The sequence below is a fragment of the Bombus terrestris genome, chromosome 7 (genome assembly GCF_910591885.1).
Source record: "Bombus terrestris chromosome 7, iyBomTerr1.2, whole genome shotgun sequence".
NCBI classification, from domain to species: domain Eukaryota; kingdom Metazoa; phylum Arthropoda; class Insecta; order Hymenoptera; family Apidae; genus Bombus; species Bombus terrestris.
Window position 1 is genome coordinate 1,337,921 of NC_063275.1, and position 21,497 is coordinate 1,359,417.

A 21,497-nucleotide genomic window follows, 5' to 3' on the forward strand; every position below is an offset into this window, starting at 1 on the left:
ACCTGGCAAATTCACCTGGATTTACCGCATTTGAGAGATCGTCTTGAATTACTTACAGGACTTACAACTGTCTATTACTTGCAGATTTGTTCGTGTCTGCTCTCGAGAAAACAATACATTTTACACAAAACTAAGTCTCTTCCGACTTCACAATTTTGTTACGTAAGTACGCGATTAACGTTCGATTCTCGAGCAATGAGTTATTCAACTTCTTCAGCTCATTTGTGAGAGATGACGTGAATAATAGCAAATACTAAGATGAATTAAAAACATAGTGTTTGTAACGCCAACACCTTTACCGTTCTTCAATTTGTGGATTCGCGGAATAAACAATTTTTAAAGTATAAATTATACGTACCATCGTTGAAACCTGCGGATCACCTCCATTCCCAAGAAAAATTTACGTTACGTTGCGACAAGATGCTTCGTTTTCATAGTCCATCTGCAACCAATTCGAAACGATTATTTTACCACATACAATAATAATGCGATATCACAATCCTCCCATAAATTCATCAAATATCTCGTCGTAATGCTTTTCAAATTTGTTTGAAACTTTACATAATCACGGTAGTCGAGTTTCATAATAATCAGATTTTAGCGTATCGCATAACACGCATAACGCGTTAAAAGTGTACGAACGTTTCCCTAAAACATACTCGTGAACTATATAAGAAACGCGAACGCGATAACAATATCAATGGAGACGACGTTGGAAATTATCTCGAGGCAAGTGATACGCGTAGATTGAATAATTAAATTAATCCTTGGAGAGGTAGCGGCTTCAATCGAGCCGAATTAACACGCAACGAAATCCTATTACGCGTCGAATCTCTGATCCAAGCAGCGTGTAGACAAAGCTTATTACAATGACTTAACCGTGAATTACCGCCTGGTTAAACGAAGGCCCTCTCCTCGGATCGCCTGCCTCTCTCCTCTCTTACGCAATCCACAAGCGGCACGAACAAACGGCCGAACGTTTATCCAGTTCCCTTCGTCCCGACCCGATTTCCCTTGCTATCCATAAACCAGCGGCGAAATTCCGACGCACCACGAACGCCGAGCGTACGCAGGCTTATAGCCGGCCGTCCGCAAAACCGTAAACAGCCCTTAAACGCGCCCTTAATCCTCATCCCTGCCGTGGCTTCCTCTTTGCGTATGTATATTTCTGTGTACGTATATGTTGCGCATATATATGTACATATATGTATATATATATATATGAACAACGAGTAACAGCTACGCGGATATAACTTGCGAGGTGAACGTAATAAGGGAAAATAGGTAAACAAGAATTTCCGCGGCCAGGTAATTGCACATCGAGGACGCTGTTTAATTGGTCCGCTGATTAATTGCGAAACGAGGAGAATAACTCGTTTCTAGGTACTTTCATTGCTATTAAAGTTAAAGCGGATAATTTGTAATTTTTCACAGACGCTATATTTTACAGGATTTTCTGCGATTTTATGACAAGTATTGCTTTAAGTTATAAATATATTAATCCTCATCGATCAAACGTTAACATCAATACTGTAGGATTGTAGAGGATGGTTGGTCGTGTGGTTTAAATGACGAGATAACTCGACGTTGAAACCGTCAAATATATTTTAAAATAATTAATAAATACAGAGAATGTTCGCTAAGACGCTTGGTACTAACTGATTCGCTAAAGACTGTGTATTGATCGCTAATAAAATCGCTCGTGACTGAGGCTGAAAAACTGGTCACCTTACGATCACGTTCGTTTAATTATACTAGTCGGGGGAGTGCCGGAAAATTTAAATTCTACTTTGTTTGACGGTTACACGTAGCGGCGACACTGTTTTGCCCGGAGTTTATTTATTATTACATTATGTATGTCCTAACGATGTTGATACTCCAAAGTAAAACAACAACATGATTCGAATTGTCCTCTAGCTCATGCGTCGCTACAAGATCTTTACTATAATTAGTTTATTTACAATAAATGGATTAAACAGATGTTGGTTAAACAGGCAACGATGGTTATTCAACATGAACTAATCACAATAACATATTATAATTAAGACAACTAGGTAATTAATTTGCAACTCTCGTCACCACGAATCCAACGCTCTCTCTCACGCGGATCACACTCTCGCTAGTGTCACAGGCTAGTGTCACACGCTCAAGAAGACCACCCGCTCAGAAACGGTAATAGGATAAGCTAGACATCCTGCATACCACACCCATCAAAACAATAACCAAATAGTAACGGAATAGGCGCCTTTGAGATACACCAGACGACAACCCCTCCAGAGGTACTAAAACCACAGTACAAAACCCTCCAAAATAAGCGCTCACCCCAATCTGTTAAAACATTTTGAATCAGTCTCTTGTAACACTTTGAATCATTCTGTTGTGACACTTTGAACCGTCGCTCTATTGGATTTGCATAATAAATTCTATTATCATATACAAAATTTAATTTCTTCACCTTATTCGTGAAACGTTCGAATTGCGATGCGAGGAGATCACCAGCGATCTATCGGTTTCGTGATTTCTTGTGTCTCCGATGTGACACTAGCAACACTATCTCGGCAACGCAATTCGCACTCTCTGACTTCTCAATTCACAATGATCGTTAATTCCTTTTTTCTCCCTTAGCAACCGCTTGTTTTTTGTCTTAGCCTCACCACGCACATGTTCCGCAACCGCTTGTTTATGACTCGCTTGACACCCCTAGGTCCCTCGTCCACGATACTACAATACTAACATTCTAATGGGGTAATTTATTGTTGGGGAAATTACAAAACTCATAAGTTTCATTTTTTCATGATTTCTCGACTTTCCAGGCTAAATTTCAATGTATTAGGTTGTCCGAAAAGTTTCTTTCGTTTTATGAGAAAATAATAGACGCTTTTTGTTTTATATTATTTTGTCAAATTACATACGATCCACTTTGTTATGTTGTGATAAACACCGCGACATTTCACAGGCTTGGTTTCGCGTTTATATGAAGGTGCACTGTTGTAAAAAAACACGTTTGCGAAAGAAAGACACTTTTCGAACAACCTAATATTCTCAAAGTTCTCCTTCGTTAACATTTTGCAACGGCGACACGTATATGAAAGCGATTATGTAAACGTGTTGCTCCGGTTCGATTTTATGATACAGCTCGTACAAATACATACGCGTTCATCGTTCCCTTGCGTCCACCGGGATCGCCTTCATAAATATCTCAATCTTCGGAGCGACGCGCGGCTGCCAGACTGATCGATGGGAAAGAGCCATTTGCGAATCGATTGCTTCCGGGTATAACGAGTTCTTGCGCAATTTTTCCTGCGGACGTTGAGAAGCACCGCCTTGCAGATCTTCCCAGCGATTTTTCTCGCGTCTGCAAAGGAATTACAAAAGCGCCAGCCTGTTCGACGTAACTGACAAAGCGGATCCGGCTTAGATTTGGAGAATCTGTAGGCTTCAAGATCGACTAAAAATTGTACGTATCTTTTCTTGGATACGATAACTCGAGTTTGTATAACTCTGTGAGCTAATTAAAAAATGATTGGAGATAGAAGAAAATGTTTACGACGAAGAATTTTCCAAAGTGTATAAGGAAACTGCGTCGACCACGTTCTTTTGGGAACGTACAGCAACTGTGTACATTCTTCAGGCCTATAGAGTTTCATTCGAATCTTTTTAAGGATCATTTGTTACTATTCACACGCGTTCACTCTTTTCGCTGCAAGAGGAAGAACGCGAAACATCGAAACCATTAAAGAATACGAAGATAGAAAAAAGAAGAAATCTATGTACAAGTGGTATTAACCGGTTGAAATAAATCCAAAGGTAGTTCAGAGATATTCGAGTAAATTTTTTGATAGAAAGACATCGCTTTGTGAACGTCGTCGCTCGGCATCTGAATATCGCGAACGATACGAGCCGTATTCCCCTTTCGATTTGACGATCTCTTCTCTATGAAAAGAAGACGAAACGAGAAGGAACAGACTTTTCCAGCGCCAAAATTATGCTCGCAGCGAGCTTCATCTCCTAGAAAGCACAATATCGAGGATTCAACTGCAGATTCTTTGAAAGCAAAGTACACGCGTATATCATGATTTTTTCTAACCACACAGAAAATTGGTCCGTCTTTATAGGACCGAAAATACTCGAACGCTTGTAGAAATCTTTCATGGGAATATCCTGCGTGTTTACGAAATATTTAACGGAAGAACGAATTTATTATATTTTCGGTCTTCGGTTTGGCCATAACAATCATAATAACAGTCGCGTGTATCTCATTCACACGCTAGTGGGATTTCAAAGTGTTGTAGATAAGAAGAAAGAATTGCAAAATGTTTTACGTAACAGACGTAACGTATAGATAAGAGTTTTGCATGATAAGTTTCTTCGTCCACGGTATACGTTCTCGACGAGAAGAAACGAATCGAGAATACTCGTCTTGAAAGATAAGAACCGAGGAGAGCAAACGAGGTTGAAAAATCACAGCTGTCTTCCAGTCGAAATCGAATCGAACAAATTAATAGAATAATAACCCGTGCAGAATGGATAGAATTTTCTTGGATATCGATTTCCAATTATATCCGCCGTCGTCGTTAAATCCACGTGGACGAACGAAATTCCGCAGGGATATCTGCCCGATAACGATCGGCTGGCCCATTTTTACTTAATATCGCAATTCGTTTGGAACTCGTTGCCATCGATAATCGCCATCCATATCCCGATGCCGAAAACTTCCCGATTACTTCGAGCAATTTTCGCCTCCTCGACGCCTCGAATAATTGGAAGCCAAGTCTATCTAGCGTAGAAGACAGATGAAGCAAAACTATTCCGACAGAGACATTCGTCGAATTTTGTTGGTTCGTGATTTAGATTCAAAGACGAGTGATGTGACGAATATTGCAATTTTGTTGCGTATGCTTCTACTTTGGAAAAATAAAACGGTAAAATTATAGCCACACTGATACGAAGCTGCAACTATACCACGTCACATCGTTTGTCCATATTGGACCTCACCGACCGTGCTTTTCTATTGATGAATAATCTATAAAATTCGCGTTTAGTTGTCTACGATCGATAGGTGAACGATTCTTTCGGTATAAGTACGAACGTAAATGTTCGATTAAAAATACACTCGTTCGTCTGAATATTAGCGAAGACCGATACTCTTTACGCGTCCAATATCTCAATCACAAAATTCATGTGCATCGCATCGTTAAAAATATGAATCTTCCTGTCACACGGAATCGCTATTGACAAATAACAATGACACGGCATTATTGGTCTGCAGCGAAGAAAAATCGCGCGTTTGGAAACGCGTACATGCGAACGAAAGACACGTGGCGATCTCGTTTCGATCCAGCAACGAAGCATCGAACGGATTGAAACGAGATAGAACAGCGTAAGAGAGGAAGAGAGCGGATAGAGCAGAAGGCAGAGCAGCAGGGAGAGAGTAGAAGGGGAGTAGGGGCGTCGCGACGCCGAGTAACACAACCACACCCTTCGAAGGACCTGCTGGATCGATAGGCACACTACGCTCTGCTTTAGCAGAGAAAGAGAAAAGTGGCGAGCGTTGGACAGAGACAGGACAGAGAAAGAAGATAAGACAAATTGCCAGAGATCTCGCGGCGCGCTGCTTCAGCCGCTTTCTTCTTTCCCTCTGCTCCTCCGCCCTCCGACCATCTTTTTCCTCGTTTTCTTTTACCTTCTGTTATATACCTGCCATGGACAATCGACGCGTGTCGCGACCAACTTCTTCAACGAGGAAGAAACTAACGCGTCTAAGATCGTGCTTTCGGTAGTTATGCGTTCTGGCGAACACGAATGTGTCGGAGCAACGAGGGATGAAGACCGCAGATGACAAACACGATATTTCTATTTTCAAAGTCAATAAGGAATTTCATATGGAAACTATGATGGCAGAATTTCGACGCGAGTTATCGAGAAATATCCAGGATTTTCTAACCGCATCGCTACGTGCAATATCATCCTATAATATTCTTAAGCAAATAATATTTCTCCGACGAAAACGTGTTGTAGCTTCGTCACGACTTTTTTTGCTTATGTCGTCAAGCACTGCACACTTGAACGTTTCTCTGCGACACAGCCTGTAGATTATTACGATGTTTCATTTTTCCTTCGAGTTTCGTTCGACAAGTTTTACCGAACGACAGTTTATCAGAGCGCGCGTTCTCTGTAACCGGACAACATGCCAGTGCTCGTATTATCAGATGTTACGTACCCGCGCTTTTTTCACGCGAATTTTCAATCTCGATCCGCGCCGTCGCGTCGCAGTAACCAGGTTACCGGGGCAAATTCACGGTGACATCGTAATCGAGCGAGCCAGATAGACAAAGGCATACAGGTGCGCCTAATCGAATCCCCGGAGAAAGGTGGTGACGATAAAGCTTCGTAGCTATCGTACGCGCATAGACAGACGGAAGAACGTCCCTAACTTCCTGACCAAATTGATTTCGATCGAAAAAAGAAAAAGGAAAAAAGAGAAAAAGAACAGCTACGAATAACGTTTGGAGACGTGTAATGACGACGAACGAGCGACAGTAGAGCGAGTTCGATTCGTTTACGAGCGTAGTTGGTACTTTATTTTTGCCACGACTGCTCCAACTTCGCGGTACCACCGTTTTGTAGAAACTCGTCGACGACCCTCTCGACCGCCGATTCTCTCCCCTCTCCCAATTAGAGCCGTTAATCCTTCGAGGAGTTTGTTGCAAATTAAAGCGAGGCGGCTTCAATTACCGGTATGTTTCGCGAAAAACATGGTCCATACAAGCGACGCTCATTTGCTTCGATCAACGAACAGTCTGGTTGAGCGACACTCCGGCTTCGGTTCGTATTGCGATGCGATTAAAATTTCCTCTCGTTAACGAGAAACGCGCCTTTACCGCGACACAATCCGCGCACATTTTTCAATTCGACGGAAAATTGTCGACCACCTCGCGACAGAAATCCGCGTCCTTTTCTCCCATGCGCTTGAACGTCGCGTTCTTCGAAGCTCGCCACTAGTCCTTGTTAATCCATTGTCGAACAGACACGTAGCACGTAAGGCTCTCGTGTACACGTGTGGAAAACCGTGGAAAACTCTATTCCGCTATGAGACGTAAATGAGAAGTTGTTGAACCACAGGGACAATGATACCAAGAAGGGATGAAAGATTGTAGAACACGAGCAAGAAAAGCTTTTGTTGCCGCGAAAAGATTTTACCAACCGTGAACCGACCGTGGAAACAGAACGTAACGACCTTAACGAACCCACCTCCGCACGATTGCCACCCTAACGCTATTTCCACTGAAATGGACTCTTATCGGAGCGATGTGATGATGAAAGAGGATGACATAATGGAGTTTTTGAAACAGGAAGGAGATGTTTCTTGTGGGGGAAAAATGGCGTCTCTTGTTGGTATACGAAAATGACAGTGGTAAATGAGATTTAGATTTTGAAATTCTCATTGACCGACAATCTTTTCCAATATGATATTCGTATTTCTTTTAAAAAGCCATGAACCATATAAAATCATGCTATTTTCCAGATGTTTTATACAACCTACAATCTGCATAATATGTAAGAATTTTCGACGATAAACTTTTAAATACTTTGCTCAGCTACTTCATCTTATTTCTTATTACGAGCACATTTGAATTTCCCATAAATCTACCTAACCTGATAATAACAGAATCAATCGCCACGATTATAGAGCGCATCGCGTTGTCGCAGCTTTTGTCATTCTGGTCTCGATTCCAGCAAACAAATTGATGCAGCAGTAAACCAGCGGAGAATCTCGATTTAAAGCGATACAGATTTTACACGAGAGCTTGCGTCGCATCCGTGAATTCTATTGGCCCCAGGAGCGGCGTAAGTTCGCGAATACATCCCCGGGGATGAATCTGGCCAAGCATGTGCGCTCTGACCTCCGCTTCCAACGTAACAGCGTATCTATTTTCCTGTATTGCCGTCGCACAACCATCGTTCCTGGGAATAGCATAGCAACGCTATCTCAAAAATGAGAATATCGCGGTGTCGCCGTTTAATCATCGCATACTCTGCATACCAACGATCAACATTTTGTCTTTTCTGATTGCAGAAGTGGCGTGTGGCTTTTGCGTGATGTTAGCAGTTAGGAGGAGAGAGCCGTTCAAGTTTCCGGTAAGTTTAATCTCTTCCGCAAACTTCCCTAGAATCTCCCCGTCACTTAATCCAGAAAAGTTATACACGTCGGTTTACGAATCGTTTCATCCGACATCTGCACCTTCATTTCCGCGGGATTATCATTTCGATCGGGCTGGCCAGTTTCTGACGAGTTTGATTTAGCTTGGCTACTTGCTCGAAAACGAAGCTCTTCATATCGCCGACCACCAAATAACTAAAACCGGTCAATTATTAGTAGACTCTCTGAGAACTCTTACACATTTTTATATTTTCACGAATACCACTGAGGAAATGAAAATTAAATAGAAATCTGTTAAGTCTAATGGATACTCTAATTTTTATGCTGCTGTTAGGACAAACAACCGAAGAGAATACGATAGAACTGCGGATGATACGCGATTGAGAAGATTTTCTTTTTAATCGTTTAATCTTCGGGCCAATATTGACCTACGAACAGCGAAGGTCGAAGAAGAATTATTGAGATATGTATAATTTTGCATGCTAGACTAGATTAGCCACGTAGTAGTGACACACATATATGTGTATGAGTGTGTTGGAATATGTGCATGCACAGGGTTTCATAAAACAGAAGAATGCAACTGTTTCATTGGTAGTCTGGTAAAGAGGATGGTAAAGACGAAGAGAGTGCTGAGACGCGTGCAAATGTGTATCGACGAAGATCCAGGAAATCATTTATTAAATAAATCTAAAACTATTTTGATATGAATTCTAAGTGTAACCTTAGTGTTTCCTTACTTTTATTTCGGCGATTAAGATTCACAATTCTCAAGAAGAATATTTATGACAGAATATTGGTGAGGAATGAAAAGCAAAGTGGAACGAAGGGCAGGAGTGTGTGTGCCGTGTATTGTATGGGAGTACAGCGTGACCGAAAAGTTCTGTATGAAACTTCATCGAAAGGTAGAAAATGATACCGAAAGAATCTCGTGGTCGTGGATCGTAGCGACGTAACGCTGAAATACAACGTGATATCCTAATCACGACGAAAGACAGGAAATATATCGAACAGATATAGAATTGCTTACTCTATTCTTGGAGCCTGTAAATCGTCGATTCCTCGAGTCTCCGATAAATCATAAAAAGCCGAGGAGAATTACTGTAGTTCCAAATCTACTTTCGTCAGTCGTAGCATATTGACAGCATGATATTCCAATCACGACCACGAAAAAGAACACCTGCGGGGAATATAAAACGACCTATCTCGTTTATAGCAAATCCCTTGGACACGAGATATCGATGCTTCTTCCTAGCAATTTATAAAAACAATCTCCGCAAAACGAACTGTGACACTTTCTGAAGATATTAGAGCGCGAGAAGACAAGAGCAAGAAACACGGAAAAAAGTGGCAAACCAGAAATGGCGGGACGAAGGGGTGTGCCAGAAGGTTAGGAAAAATGGAAGAAACGAAGGGTCAAATGCCCGCGTGATGGATAACCCGACAGGAGAAGTTCGAGCGTATAAAATTGATCAGCGAACCAGAATCATTCGATTGTACTTGCTGCTCGTTGTCTGGTCTCTTTCTATCATGGCCGGGCTTCTTCCATTCATTTTCCTTCTGCGTCGTACGAGGTCGATAACTCTGATTCTTCTCCTCGTGGTCACCCCACATCGTCTTGTCGATACTTTATTTTCACCGTCCTGTTCAATGACCACGGTCCACGGCCGATTGCGGATGGAAATACTTCCGTGGAATTCATGTACCGAGCAAGAAAAATTGCTGGCGTCTCTCGTGTCCCTGAGATACGAGAGCAACCACGTGTCTCCAGCAATTTTGTACCCGATGTATCGATACATACAAGTAATAGCCGTCTGTATGCAGGGAATCTTGAATTTATCGATGAAATGATCAAAATAGTTTCCCTTCGGCTATGGCTGTTTTCCTTTTTCTATAGCTTTTTATTATAGGAATAAAAGGCGAATTTTACGACATAGAAATTGTCCAGCCATTTTCTTCTACGCTTTGAGATCTTTTTCAAAGCGAGAAGCCAACGAAAGATAGAAAATTAAGGCGCACCGTTTTATTTGAAACAAATTCTTCGGGAGAACATGCAAAATCAGGAAATTTCCGAATTAGAAGAATCTTACCTTTTGGAGATATCGCGTATATATCACTGGTCTAGCATTAACGATCTTTCTACGAAACTCTGGAACGTATAAACTTTCGCTCAGACACTTCGAAAGATGCAGTGTAGGGCCATAGAGAAGATAACTTGAAGTTTGTCCGAAGGCCAGGAAAATGGACAGAGCTGAGTGGCTCGTATGGAGAAACTTGCGACGTTATTGGAATTGTTGCACGGCTTTTCGATCGGTCGGATGAAACTAGGATCCATCGATGATCATTTTCCCGCGAACAGAAGACAATTTCACGTCGCAGGACGTGGCTTTCCATTCCGGGCAAGTTTACGCGGATGCGCGACACGACTGCGGAAACAGGGACACCGGATGTACGCTACCAGCCATAAGTCAGTCCATATTAGGACACCTTTCCACCTTAACGGTAGAAATTATTGCTAACTTTAGTTACTTTATTATATTTATTTGCCAAGTTGGTTAACTTGGAAAGTAGAGAAATCGATGGAATTATACGTATCAATGGGAAGTAAATTTTCAAAAAGCTTTTTCTTTTATTTGGAAGTAGTTTACAATCAATTCTTATTGAAAATTATAAGTAAATTATTCTGGCGTGGTACTATAACGTGAATAATTAACGATTATCGTATGTTTGGTTCTAGCTGAATCTAATGTTTAACGCTAGAACTACCGCACAAGTCAAATTGACTGGTTTTACAATTTTATTTTAAAATTCCTACTTCATGTTAAATTTTTCTTCCACAATGATGTAATGACTTTCGCAACGATAACTAAAAGAATAATATAATGGATTTTATTTTGTTTTTTATGTATTTAAACTGAAAATAATTTTGTATCGACGCTGCTTATACCAACACCAGTCAAAACAACTGGTACTTGTCAAAGTGTAAAAGGGCTCTGCAATTTGTTTATCGAACCACAATTAACCAGTTTCCTCGGTTTGTACAACTTCTCACACGTTTTTCAAATTTTTATTGCGTATCATTCGATATGATGATATCAGTTATCAGGAAAATTCCGGATCGATCGCTAGATCGCCAAATGCTAACATTAGAAATACCACACCAGTCAAAATGACTGGTTCTACAATTTTATAAATGTGTCAACTCTCGTTTAGGGATCATGGTCCCAGATAGATTGATAATACCAAAAATATACTACATAACATGGAATTCCTTCTGTAAGAAAGTAATAAAGCAATAAATAAAAAAATATTCTATTATTACGTATTTTTTAAAGACCAATCATTTTGACTAGCTTTGGTAGAAATAGCTTCGTGTTAAACCTATTGGTAGTTCTAATGTTTAAGTCTAAAGGGTAATATCTTTTTAGCCTGCGGATCTGATCCATCGCGTCAAATAATCGAGTAACTAGTGGGTTTTGGTGGTTGTTAATTCTTATGTTATATCTATCACTGAGTTTGAACATTTATTCTTTAACTGTAGGTATCTTAAGGTCGCGATGTATTGTTTCGTTGGTAACATACCAAGGATCTTAGAGTTTTTGATTGCAATCCTTGAAGAATTTCTATGTTGAAATTACTCGTTGTTTCCCATAGTTGGATCTCATTGATCCAAACAGGTTTTAATATGGCTTTAGTTAGAACGTCTGCCAATGAACCAGTAGGATTCTCTTAATTTTAATTTAAGTTACTCGAATTTATCTACGATGTGTCGTTTCTATATCATTCTTCTGTCCAGAACCATGTCCAGATATCTGACTGAATCTTTGTTTGCAATTGGAATATTATTTATGGTCACCTGTGAGCAGGATTGTTTTCAAGAAGTGGAATGAAAATCACTTTGGCCCGTATGTGCCTTATAACGCAAAATACTAAATAATATAAAATTTATTAAAATCCTCTGATACATATGTACAACAAATAGGTATCGCAATATTTATGAGCAGCAACGTAAAACGAAGTGATAACGGGTATATAGACGTTCCTGAATGTAAAGTTAGTACGGTCTCACCGGCTGACAACGACAAAGGGATCCTTGTGCTGTGGTGTGCCGGACGAGAGAGCAAGACAAAATGAGAGAAAGAAATGGACAACGTAGAAATGAAGATAGAACGAGACTTTACGTGTGCACGAGGGTGGTCGAGAAAAGAAGAAGCGTCGTTGAACAGAGTCCCGGGGCAGTAAATACTTATCAGTGCCGTGCAGAATTCCGACGTGCTGGCTTTCTTTCAGCGAGAAAAGTCCATAAAATAAAAATCGATTCCGAGAGACTATCCACCGGCAACTCCGCTGAATTCTTCGTCTTTTGTTTCCAGCATCTTTTAAACAATCGTATTATTTCGTCTTAATTCTTTGTACGGTTTTACGATTATACGACTTTAGCACGAATTGCAGTTCTGCTCAAAAGTTTACAGCTTGAAATTAATGGATTTCGAAAGATATAAGTAAACAAGTATACCATTTATGATATTAATTTGGTTTGATAATTATGATAATAATTGAGATATTGCGCTTGTAATTATAATATTCTCGTTTCTAGGTAAAGGTCAGGGAAAAAATCGTGTCATCTAAAAACGAAAGGGTGGTAGAAACTTTTGAGCGGCAGTGGTTATCGCACAACCTATATATTTTGATGTGTAAAATTCACTGAAAACTACGATATCACGTTTTTCTTGATTTCTTATCGTCTTGTGTTTCTTTCACTGAACGAACAAATGAGTCGTAAACTGGAAAATAACGCGGCTTATGAAAAGATGCTCGAGCAAGCGAAACCGGGGGTTCATGAAGTGGCGCAACAACGAGGAAACATTAAGGGAGAAGCTTCCGTGAGATCCCACGAAATATGTCGTTATAGGAAGGACGAGGAAGAGGAGGAAGAGCGCACGCTTTGCATAAAGCATCGTAATGCATTCAGCGTCAGTTCGCGAAGCGTTTCTTCTTAAACCACGTTTAAAAAACGAAAAGAAAGGGAACGGAGAGGCAGCAGAGGGGCAGGAACAAGACGAAGATAAAGAGCGAAAGAGGACGAGAGAGAAAACGGGGAGGGGGAAATAACGCAGGAAGCTTTGAAAGTTTCGCTGGAAAAGTTGGCGGAAGTGCGGCGCTGCCACTAAACGACTTTCGTCGTACGTACAGCTTCGAATTTCATTTTGGAACGTTGAATCTTATTAAGAAGTAAAGTCGTTCTGAAAGTTCTCGAATATCGCGGACGGGCTTTCCCTTATAAATCCGCAGCTCAACACGCTACTTCACGTCGGCTGAAAGCTGCACCTAGAAAAATCCAATTTGGGGGGGGGGAGGGATGCAGGCGATTACAAACCTTTCGTCAACGAGGAGAATTTTCTGGATTTCGTTGACCCGATCGTGGCACGCTTTCCGGACGAAAACGTAAATACGTTAGCCTCTACAAATATTTCCACGTTTCCGAATATAAAATATACTTCCAATGAAACTCTTTAGTTTAATCTTCATCTTTGATCTTACGTTACATTTTAATTTTGCGTAACAAAATCAACGATTCTGTCATAATTTTGAAGATACAACAAAGATACTGATAGTAGTATACACGGCGATGACTTTCGATTAAAAGAACCAACGTTGCTCGATCGTAACTTTCGCATTTATTAACGAAAGTAGTAGTAGGCTACGCGATAAAAATTTCATTACGCTGATCGAAGGAATCCTATTATTCGAGAAGAATCGGAAAGAAACGGTAACGAGATCTCGCAAAATGAAGAAAATGAAAAGAAAAAACGAGTAAGGGGAAGGGAGAGAGTAAAAAAACAGATTTTTATTAACAATAATTCCTTCTTAACAGCCACCGATAAAAGCTTACCTTTACCGGCAACTCGATATCGAATCGATCTTAACGAGTTCCTCGGACACTCAGCCGCATAAAAACAGCGCGAGCGTTTAATGAAAGTAATTTAAAGCCATTGAGCAAAGAGATCAGATTTTACCGCGAGCCGAATAATCGAATCCTAAACTCGGGATTCGTCGAACTGGGACACGCAACGTCGATGAAAGAGGTTAGAGGGTGGATAAAAAGGAATAAAGGGAAAGGAAAAAGCAGAGAAAACAAAGAAGAAGAAAAGAGCGTGGGGTGAAAAAACGTGGAAAAAGTGGAGTAAAATGAGAAAACAAAGGGGAGATATTCGTGACCCTTTCCATTGTTTGCGTTTCACGTCATCTGTTTAATCCAACTTGCGGTCTCCCCTAATCTGGATCCGCAACCCCCTTCGGAATAGCCATCTTTAATTACGGCTACTTAAAGTCACCGTGAAGACACAAGCATCGTCGCACGCGGTTTCACCAGCAACTTCGCAAACAGAGAACGCCAGAGTGGCGTAGCTCTGCCCCTGACGAGAAGATTAAAGGAGTGACAAGCTAATGCCTAATCAGTCGTAGTTCCGCACGAATCGAAGTTCTCTTGCAACGAAATCGGATCCTATCGCCGCGATTATTCATGCTTCGTGTTATCGCATTAACCGCTTCGCGTTCCCATGATTACTCGGTGATCGAGCGAGTGAATCTTTGTCTGAGTCGATGGCGTTGAAAATGTTAAAATCGCTGGTGTAATTCCGTGTAATGGAATAGAGAAAATCCAATAGGTAGATGTTTATCTATGGTGGATCTTCGTGGATCAGCCAATTGGCCGCCAACGTTCTACGAGTTCGATTAAACGATGTACTTAGGGAAGCGAGCACTCGCCGAGTACAAACGAGCGAGGTGTGAGTTCGTCCTTGAGTCCTAACCAGGCTAAAAAAGAGCCGTCGATTACGGCCAGCCATTATTTTCCACGGCGCCCCGCCAACCCTTCTCGGTTTCTGCCGACAAGAGGGAGAACCCTAGAAGCAAGGAAGAGCAGAGAAAAGTGGAGGAAAAAAGAAAAGAAAGACAAGGCTTCTTCGTATTTTTAACCAACCCTTAACGAGCGGCTGGCTTACTTATTATTGGCTCTCGAGGCTCCTTCTCGCGTATATATATATATATATATTATACGTTGGGACGAGGAGCAGCAAGACACAAGTCTTATCTCTTTCCACCATCTTTTTATCTTTTTCCGCGCGCACTGCTCCTTTCTATCTTTCTCCATGAAAAGTATACGCGCTGCTATCTGGCCGTGGTTCTCCTCGCCGTGGCTTCCCACCCCCAGCCACGCCCCCCTATCCCGTTCGATGATGGAAATTCAAGCGTAATTTATTTGCAATTTTATCGCAGCCGCGCTCTTCGCGACTCGAGTTCAATTTTCTGTGCGTTATCCGCTACCGGAACGATGAATCTTTCGTGGAAAACTCGTTAGTCCGCGCTCGGCCCTAGCATAGAGAACATTACGAGAACGCCTTTTAATATCGAGCAATGTCCGTTGGAAGGGATCGCGATCTATTATATACATCCATACACGCGCAACAAAGCGAGAGGAAGGAAAAGAGAAGACATCGAGGTACGTCGTAAAATTGTAACGTTTTCATGGCGCGTGTACCAGTGTGCCAGTTCGCGTACGATCAAGCTCGAGAAAGCTGTATCAGTTTCGCTAATTCTATTTCGTTCGTTTTCTTTCCCATCCTCGTCCTTGCTTTCCCTCTTCTTTCTTTTCTAAACATTCGTATCTTTTCTTTTCTTTCCAAGCTTTCTCTTTTTTTCTCTTTGTCGGCTAACGAGCAAAGCTAGCGAAAATAATGAAACTACGTAATGGTTCTACGGTAATTTCCGTGGCTGGAGCGGCGAGAAATATTTTTCCACGTACAAACCGGAGCTGTGGAAAGGGTGAGCGGCGTTTATGGGGCTGGCTATAGCAGTAAAGCGCACGATTTGATGGGAGCCAATACATTTGAGCTTATCACCTTATCGCCAATGGGTATACCCAGCTAGTAGCATCCCACTGCAGGGGGTTGGCCGCCATAAAATATAGAATGAACCCCCTGTCAGGTCGGGTTCTACCCCTACCACCCCTGCACGCAGACAACCAACCCTGGACATCTCCCTCCGTTCCTCGACTCTCGTCCCATTCCCGTCACCCGCACGTCTGACACACATACACAACCCCTATAGCCTGCCGGAACACGCGCAAATACCAGCGGCCACGCTCGTCAATCGATCTCGATGATACGCCCACGCATCTACATTTATGTACAAATAGTTTTTCATGCATAAATTTAAACGCGCAACGACTCGACGCGACGTGCTCGCGTAATCAAACTAAATTTAAAGGCGCGCGCAATGGCCCGCTGTCGTTTACTAAACGAACAAACTGTCGTATTCGCGGAAATATTCGAGAAAATACACGTTTACGCAGCCTGTTCAGCCGACACGAAGAACGGCTTCGTAATGTTTTATGTTTTAATCGAATCAATTTTCATTCAGATAGTCGCATTCGCGACTTGTTTCGCGTTCGTACGCTTAAACGTTTTTAACTTTCCATCTTTGCTTCCACCACGGACGATCTAAATTCGATCCTCGCTCAGCTTTTATCAACTTTTATCAAAGTCATTTGCCCTTCGCTTTATTTAATTCCTATCCGCCTTTCATTTCTCTCTTTCGACTTTCATTCACCTCGCAGGAATCTTTATCCGGTTGTCCCTCGTTGTTCTGTCATTCCTCTTCACCTGACTTTCTTTAACCTTCGTTTACACCTCATTTATCCCCCTAACTTCAATTTATCCTTCATCAGGCCTATTAACCGAGCAAAAGAACGATATTTGTAAAAGTATAACGGTGATTCTACAAAGAACGACGCGAGGTACAATTGCAAACACCAATATACATCGGTTTTGCGTACTGTATTTGTACACATCCTCGCGTCTACGTACATGTACAGCATCCCTGTCGAACCCCATTCAGTCATACGTTCACATTGACCCCATAGATAGACGGGTGTGACGAGGCATTTAACACGCAGTCCAGCAGATGGCCAGAGGCGTAGAGGGTGGGCACCCCGTGGCAATTCGCAATCGGCCACAAATATAAATATTTAACGTGGTTATACGGGGCGCGAATAAAATTCGCTTAATTTATTACTTGTCGGCTGGCAAATTGTAAAACGCTGATTGCTCGCCTCTCCCTTTCGCGTCGCCGTTTTCTCTGCTCGTTCTCTCTCCTTCTGACTAGTCGACGGAAAGAAAAAGGGAGAAGGGTGAGCCGAGAGAAAGCTCGTAATCTCGAGGGGCAAGTTTCGTCGAGTACTCGCTAGGAACGGGTAAAAAGGCGCCTTTAGCCCAGAAGAATGAAGAATTGCATTAGCCTGGATTAAATCAAGAAAAAACGTTGAGTTGCGAGAGGCTCGGCAAGGGGTAGGTTATCGCGAGCCGCAAAAAACTCCTCCTTAGCGCAAACGCCCTTTTTCCTAAAACGACCATGGGGGAAAGCAGCTCGACGAGAAAATGCTGCCAACCTTCCTCTCACCAAATCCGTCAGCAAGCTTTTACGCTGTCGCGTGAATTTCGTTGAAACCGTTTCGCGGAGCCGCGTGGCCGCCAAACAGAAACACGTTGGATTTCACAGTGTACGCGCGCCAATTTCCACGAATCCATCTGCAATTCAAAATATCCGAGCGCTGATAAAGCCGGAAAAATGGAAGTGCGTGTGTTTAAGTTTGCCTACGATCGCATCGCGGCCAAACATTTCATTTTTGTCGGCTACTCTCGATACATCCATCGACGACGTCAACGAATGATCCCCCTAAATCCTTCATTTTTAACCCTTTTCTTGCGCGTCAACCGAATATTCGTGGCAATCTTCGCGCGGATAATACAGAAAGGGTTACCATGTGATAAAAGGGACAAAGTCCATAAAGACCAACTCTTTGTTGAACCTTGCAGTTTGAAGATTTCAGCACGAATTCCAATCCTCGAAGCTTTCAGCAGCGCCAAAACGCGCAACGCGCTAGTGTTTGCGCCTCTCTCGCGTTTCTCTCAAGCCTTTCCGGTTTCCCTCGAATTCGAGAACATGGGCAAACGAGACAGTCCATTGTCCGTGAAATTCGAACCTGACATTCAAGATAGGCAGTCAAGGCTTTTCTCGATGACTGTATACGAAAGTATACATAGAAGAAAGCAAGCAAAGAAAGGGAAGAGAAGCAGGTTAGAAGCTGAAAGTGGTCGATTGACAGGGCATCGAGTCGCTCCGGTGTTTACATGCCCCTGGGGCCAGGCAAGGTATCATGGCCTGAAAGCCACCCCCGCCCTAGTAACGCTGCCCATCCCATAGGCTGCATATTGGAAAAAATAACACACCCTCTGCCGTGCTTCTTTCTTGCCTCTGATATCCAGTTTCGCGACAAGTCTGCAAGATATTGTTTTAAAGCGGAAATCTGTCCCTAGCGGGCTGTAAATCGAGACAAGCTCGTTCGTGAACCGTTCAACCCGCTGGCTCCACTTTCTCCTTCGTACTCGGTAACCGAAGGAAAAGTGAAAAAAAGATCGTGATACCGAGTTTATGGTAAGTGGCGGGTTGAACTTTTCCAACGTCCGTGGAAATTTATTTTAAAAAGTTAAAAATAGTGTGTCAGGAAGGAGAATGTGAAGCAATACTATTGGATTTTCAACTAAGTGATGTAAGAAAGCAACTAAGAAGGCAACTAAGAAGATGTACTGGCTAACTCTAAACTCTAAACTCTAAACTCAGTATAGAAAATAAGCTAATAATCTACAAAACGATAATAAAACCAATTTGCACGTACGGAATACCACTATGGGGGACAGCAGCAATGAGCCACATAAATAAACTAGAGTCGGTACAATCGAAAATACTGAAAACAATAGCGAAGGCCCGATGGTATGTCAGAAAGAAGGATAGACGCAAAGACTTAAAAATACCAACGGTCGAAGAAGAAATCGGCTGGTACGCAGAAAAATACAAGGAAAGAACAGCAACAAGCCAGTTAGCTGCTGAAGCGAGCAAGACTCTCATAAAAAGAATACTAAAGAGAAAACAGCCCACTGACCTGACTAAAGAAATAAAATAGTCAAACTCGAAGATGGTATCCGGCTGGGAATAGCCATCCACATGTTATTTAGCAATTAAACTAGAAAAATTTACCAAATGTCCAGCTGGACAAATTGTAAAGTACAAATTAAATAATAAAAAGAAAACTTGATCGATCGACTTCAAGAAAATATATTCGATGAATTTTCAATATCGATCTATTCAGAAATAAAGCTTCGTGTGAGACAATATTGTCCTACATTTTGAATTTATTTTATCACGTAGATATACCTCGTCTCGAGTTGCTTCAGCCACCACCGTCCACCACAGTTCGTAAACACCCTGTTTATTCTACGATATAACGTGCAAGTATCCAAATATTTACGAACAATGCTATACGTTCGATATAAAATGAAAAAGACTACACGAATTGTCGAACCGATCGAATAAGAAACATAGAGATAAAATCCCATGTGGGATAGGTGCCCATTGTTCCAAAATCGGTATAACCATTTTCATAATTTGCATCCGCGTACGATATACGAGAATTCTACCACAAAATTAATTTGGTTCGGTGTCCAGGGCGAATCGCCACTCGATTCATTTTACTTTAATCTACTGATGCATGGTTTTAATGCATCCGGCTGTTCCCAAACGTGCCGTGGAAGTTCGTTCGCGTATATTGTTGCTCGTAGCCTCCTGAACGTTGCGGCTTTTGTCAAAATGACCGGCGCCGGATCCCATCTTGGCCAGTACGCGCACAGACATCGTCGCGTTTCAATCCGCCTGGGAATCCCCCCAGTTGCCTTGTGAACTCGCATTTACGCCGGTGTCGGCGTGCCACGTACGTCAAACGTCTCTCGTATTCCTGAAAACCTGGGGGAAATCTTCCGCGTCGCAGGACATGCGAGTCCCATTTATCTTTCCGCGAACTCGTTCCTATCCGCCGACGATTATTTCGTAGGTAAATCGACCTCGTTCCGGTCACCGTCATCGACCATGTCCATTTCAAAGCGGCGATCCTTTAAACCAACTATAGTTACTCATGAAAATGTTGCGACGTTTTTCAGAACTTTGTACGAATGTACAGTGGCGGATAAAAGGAAGTTTAAAAACGCTACGCTAGAAATCTTAGCAATTTTTCTACTGAAAACGTTTTACCTTATTCATAAAGTTTGTATCTATTTATTGTGCTTGTTAAATATAAATCCATTTGGTGAAATTATATTGTCGTTTTACTCGCCTTCTTTTAGAAACTCTTTCGCGTTCGTCACTGTATTGCGTGTATCGTAGGAAACATTTTGAAGGATGAGACCGATTATCGTGATTATATTGAGCCAAGTTTAAAATGAATTGCATTGATAAACCTCGATGTTTGTTATAAATTCTAGAATTTCATGAAATTTAAAGAAACAAAAGTATTTACAACATTGCGATACATCATGTTTTTTTTCATTGTAATATTTTCTTGTCGCCCATTTGTGTAGCGAGTCTGACGAAAAAACACATAAGTTACCTCATTTACATATTTCAATAATGCTATTGTCTCAGTCAGTAATGTCGTTGTCGTTTAATCGAATTAAAATAAGAAACTAAAGTTTCTTAAATCCATAGAATAATATTAAAAATAGTAACAGAGAAGGGAAAAAGCACGAAATCTACTTTAATTTCAATAAAACTAAGAATCATCTGGAGAAAATTTTAACTATAAAAAAATATTCTTGCACCGTAAGAAGCCGCGTTCCCCTCGACGAGAGAAACAGCCAGCTGAGAGAAGGGAAAGCCGATATTCGAGTCAACCTTCTCGACGAATTGCTCTTTTATTTCGCCATAATAGAGAATCAAGGAGCTCGTCGATTATCCATTATTCTCAGGGGAGCCCGACCTTTGTCCCGTGAGGAACAAAGTGACTTTAAAAACTTCCGTGTCTCATTCGCGACTTCGTAATGTCTCCCCGGGAAGAGAATCTTCATAGAAGAAGCGGAGAAGACGGCGAGAATGGAGTGGATGCAATTCTTTACGCTTCATTTTTACGGGAAGAAAATTTAAAAAATTCCCTCGTTAATCCCAGGCGGCTCTCCAGGCAAGGGTAATTTCTACCGTTCAATTAACAATCTTAATAATCTTTCCTCTGCGAGGAAAAGAAGTACCTGTACGCGAGTACACCGTTTCCCTTGGTAATGCAAATCGTGAAACAGTTTTCCATACGAGGTCGAGGGCGAAAAAAAAGAAGACAAAAAAGAAAGAAGGGGAAAAGAAATAAGGAAAGGAAACAGAATCTGGAGGAGACGTTGGCATCGTTTCGAGGTTTTTTTCACAGGCTGCTGCGAAAAGTTATTGGGCTAGGACCGTAAAGAAC

General features: G+C 41.7%; 1 long non-coding RNA gene across 7 annotated transcripts in view; it reads right to left on the reverse strand.

Moving 5' to 3' along the window:
* Positions 1-21,497, reverse strand: part of LOC100650155 — a 133,302-nt gene that overhangs the window by 54,454 nt on the left and 57,351 nt on the right. For all 7 annotated transcript variants that reach the window (XR_007224508.1, XR_007224503.1, XR_007224506.1 and 4 more), the window contains one exon: positions 359-442. This is a non-coding gene — a long non-coding RNA (uncharacterized LOC100650155). The remainder of the gene's footprint in view (positions 1-358; positions 443-21,497) is intronic.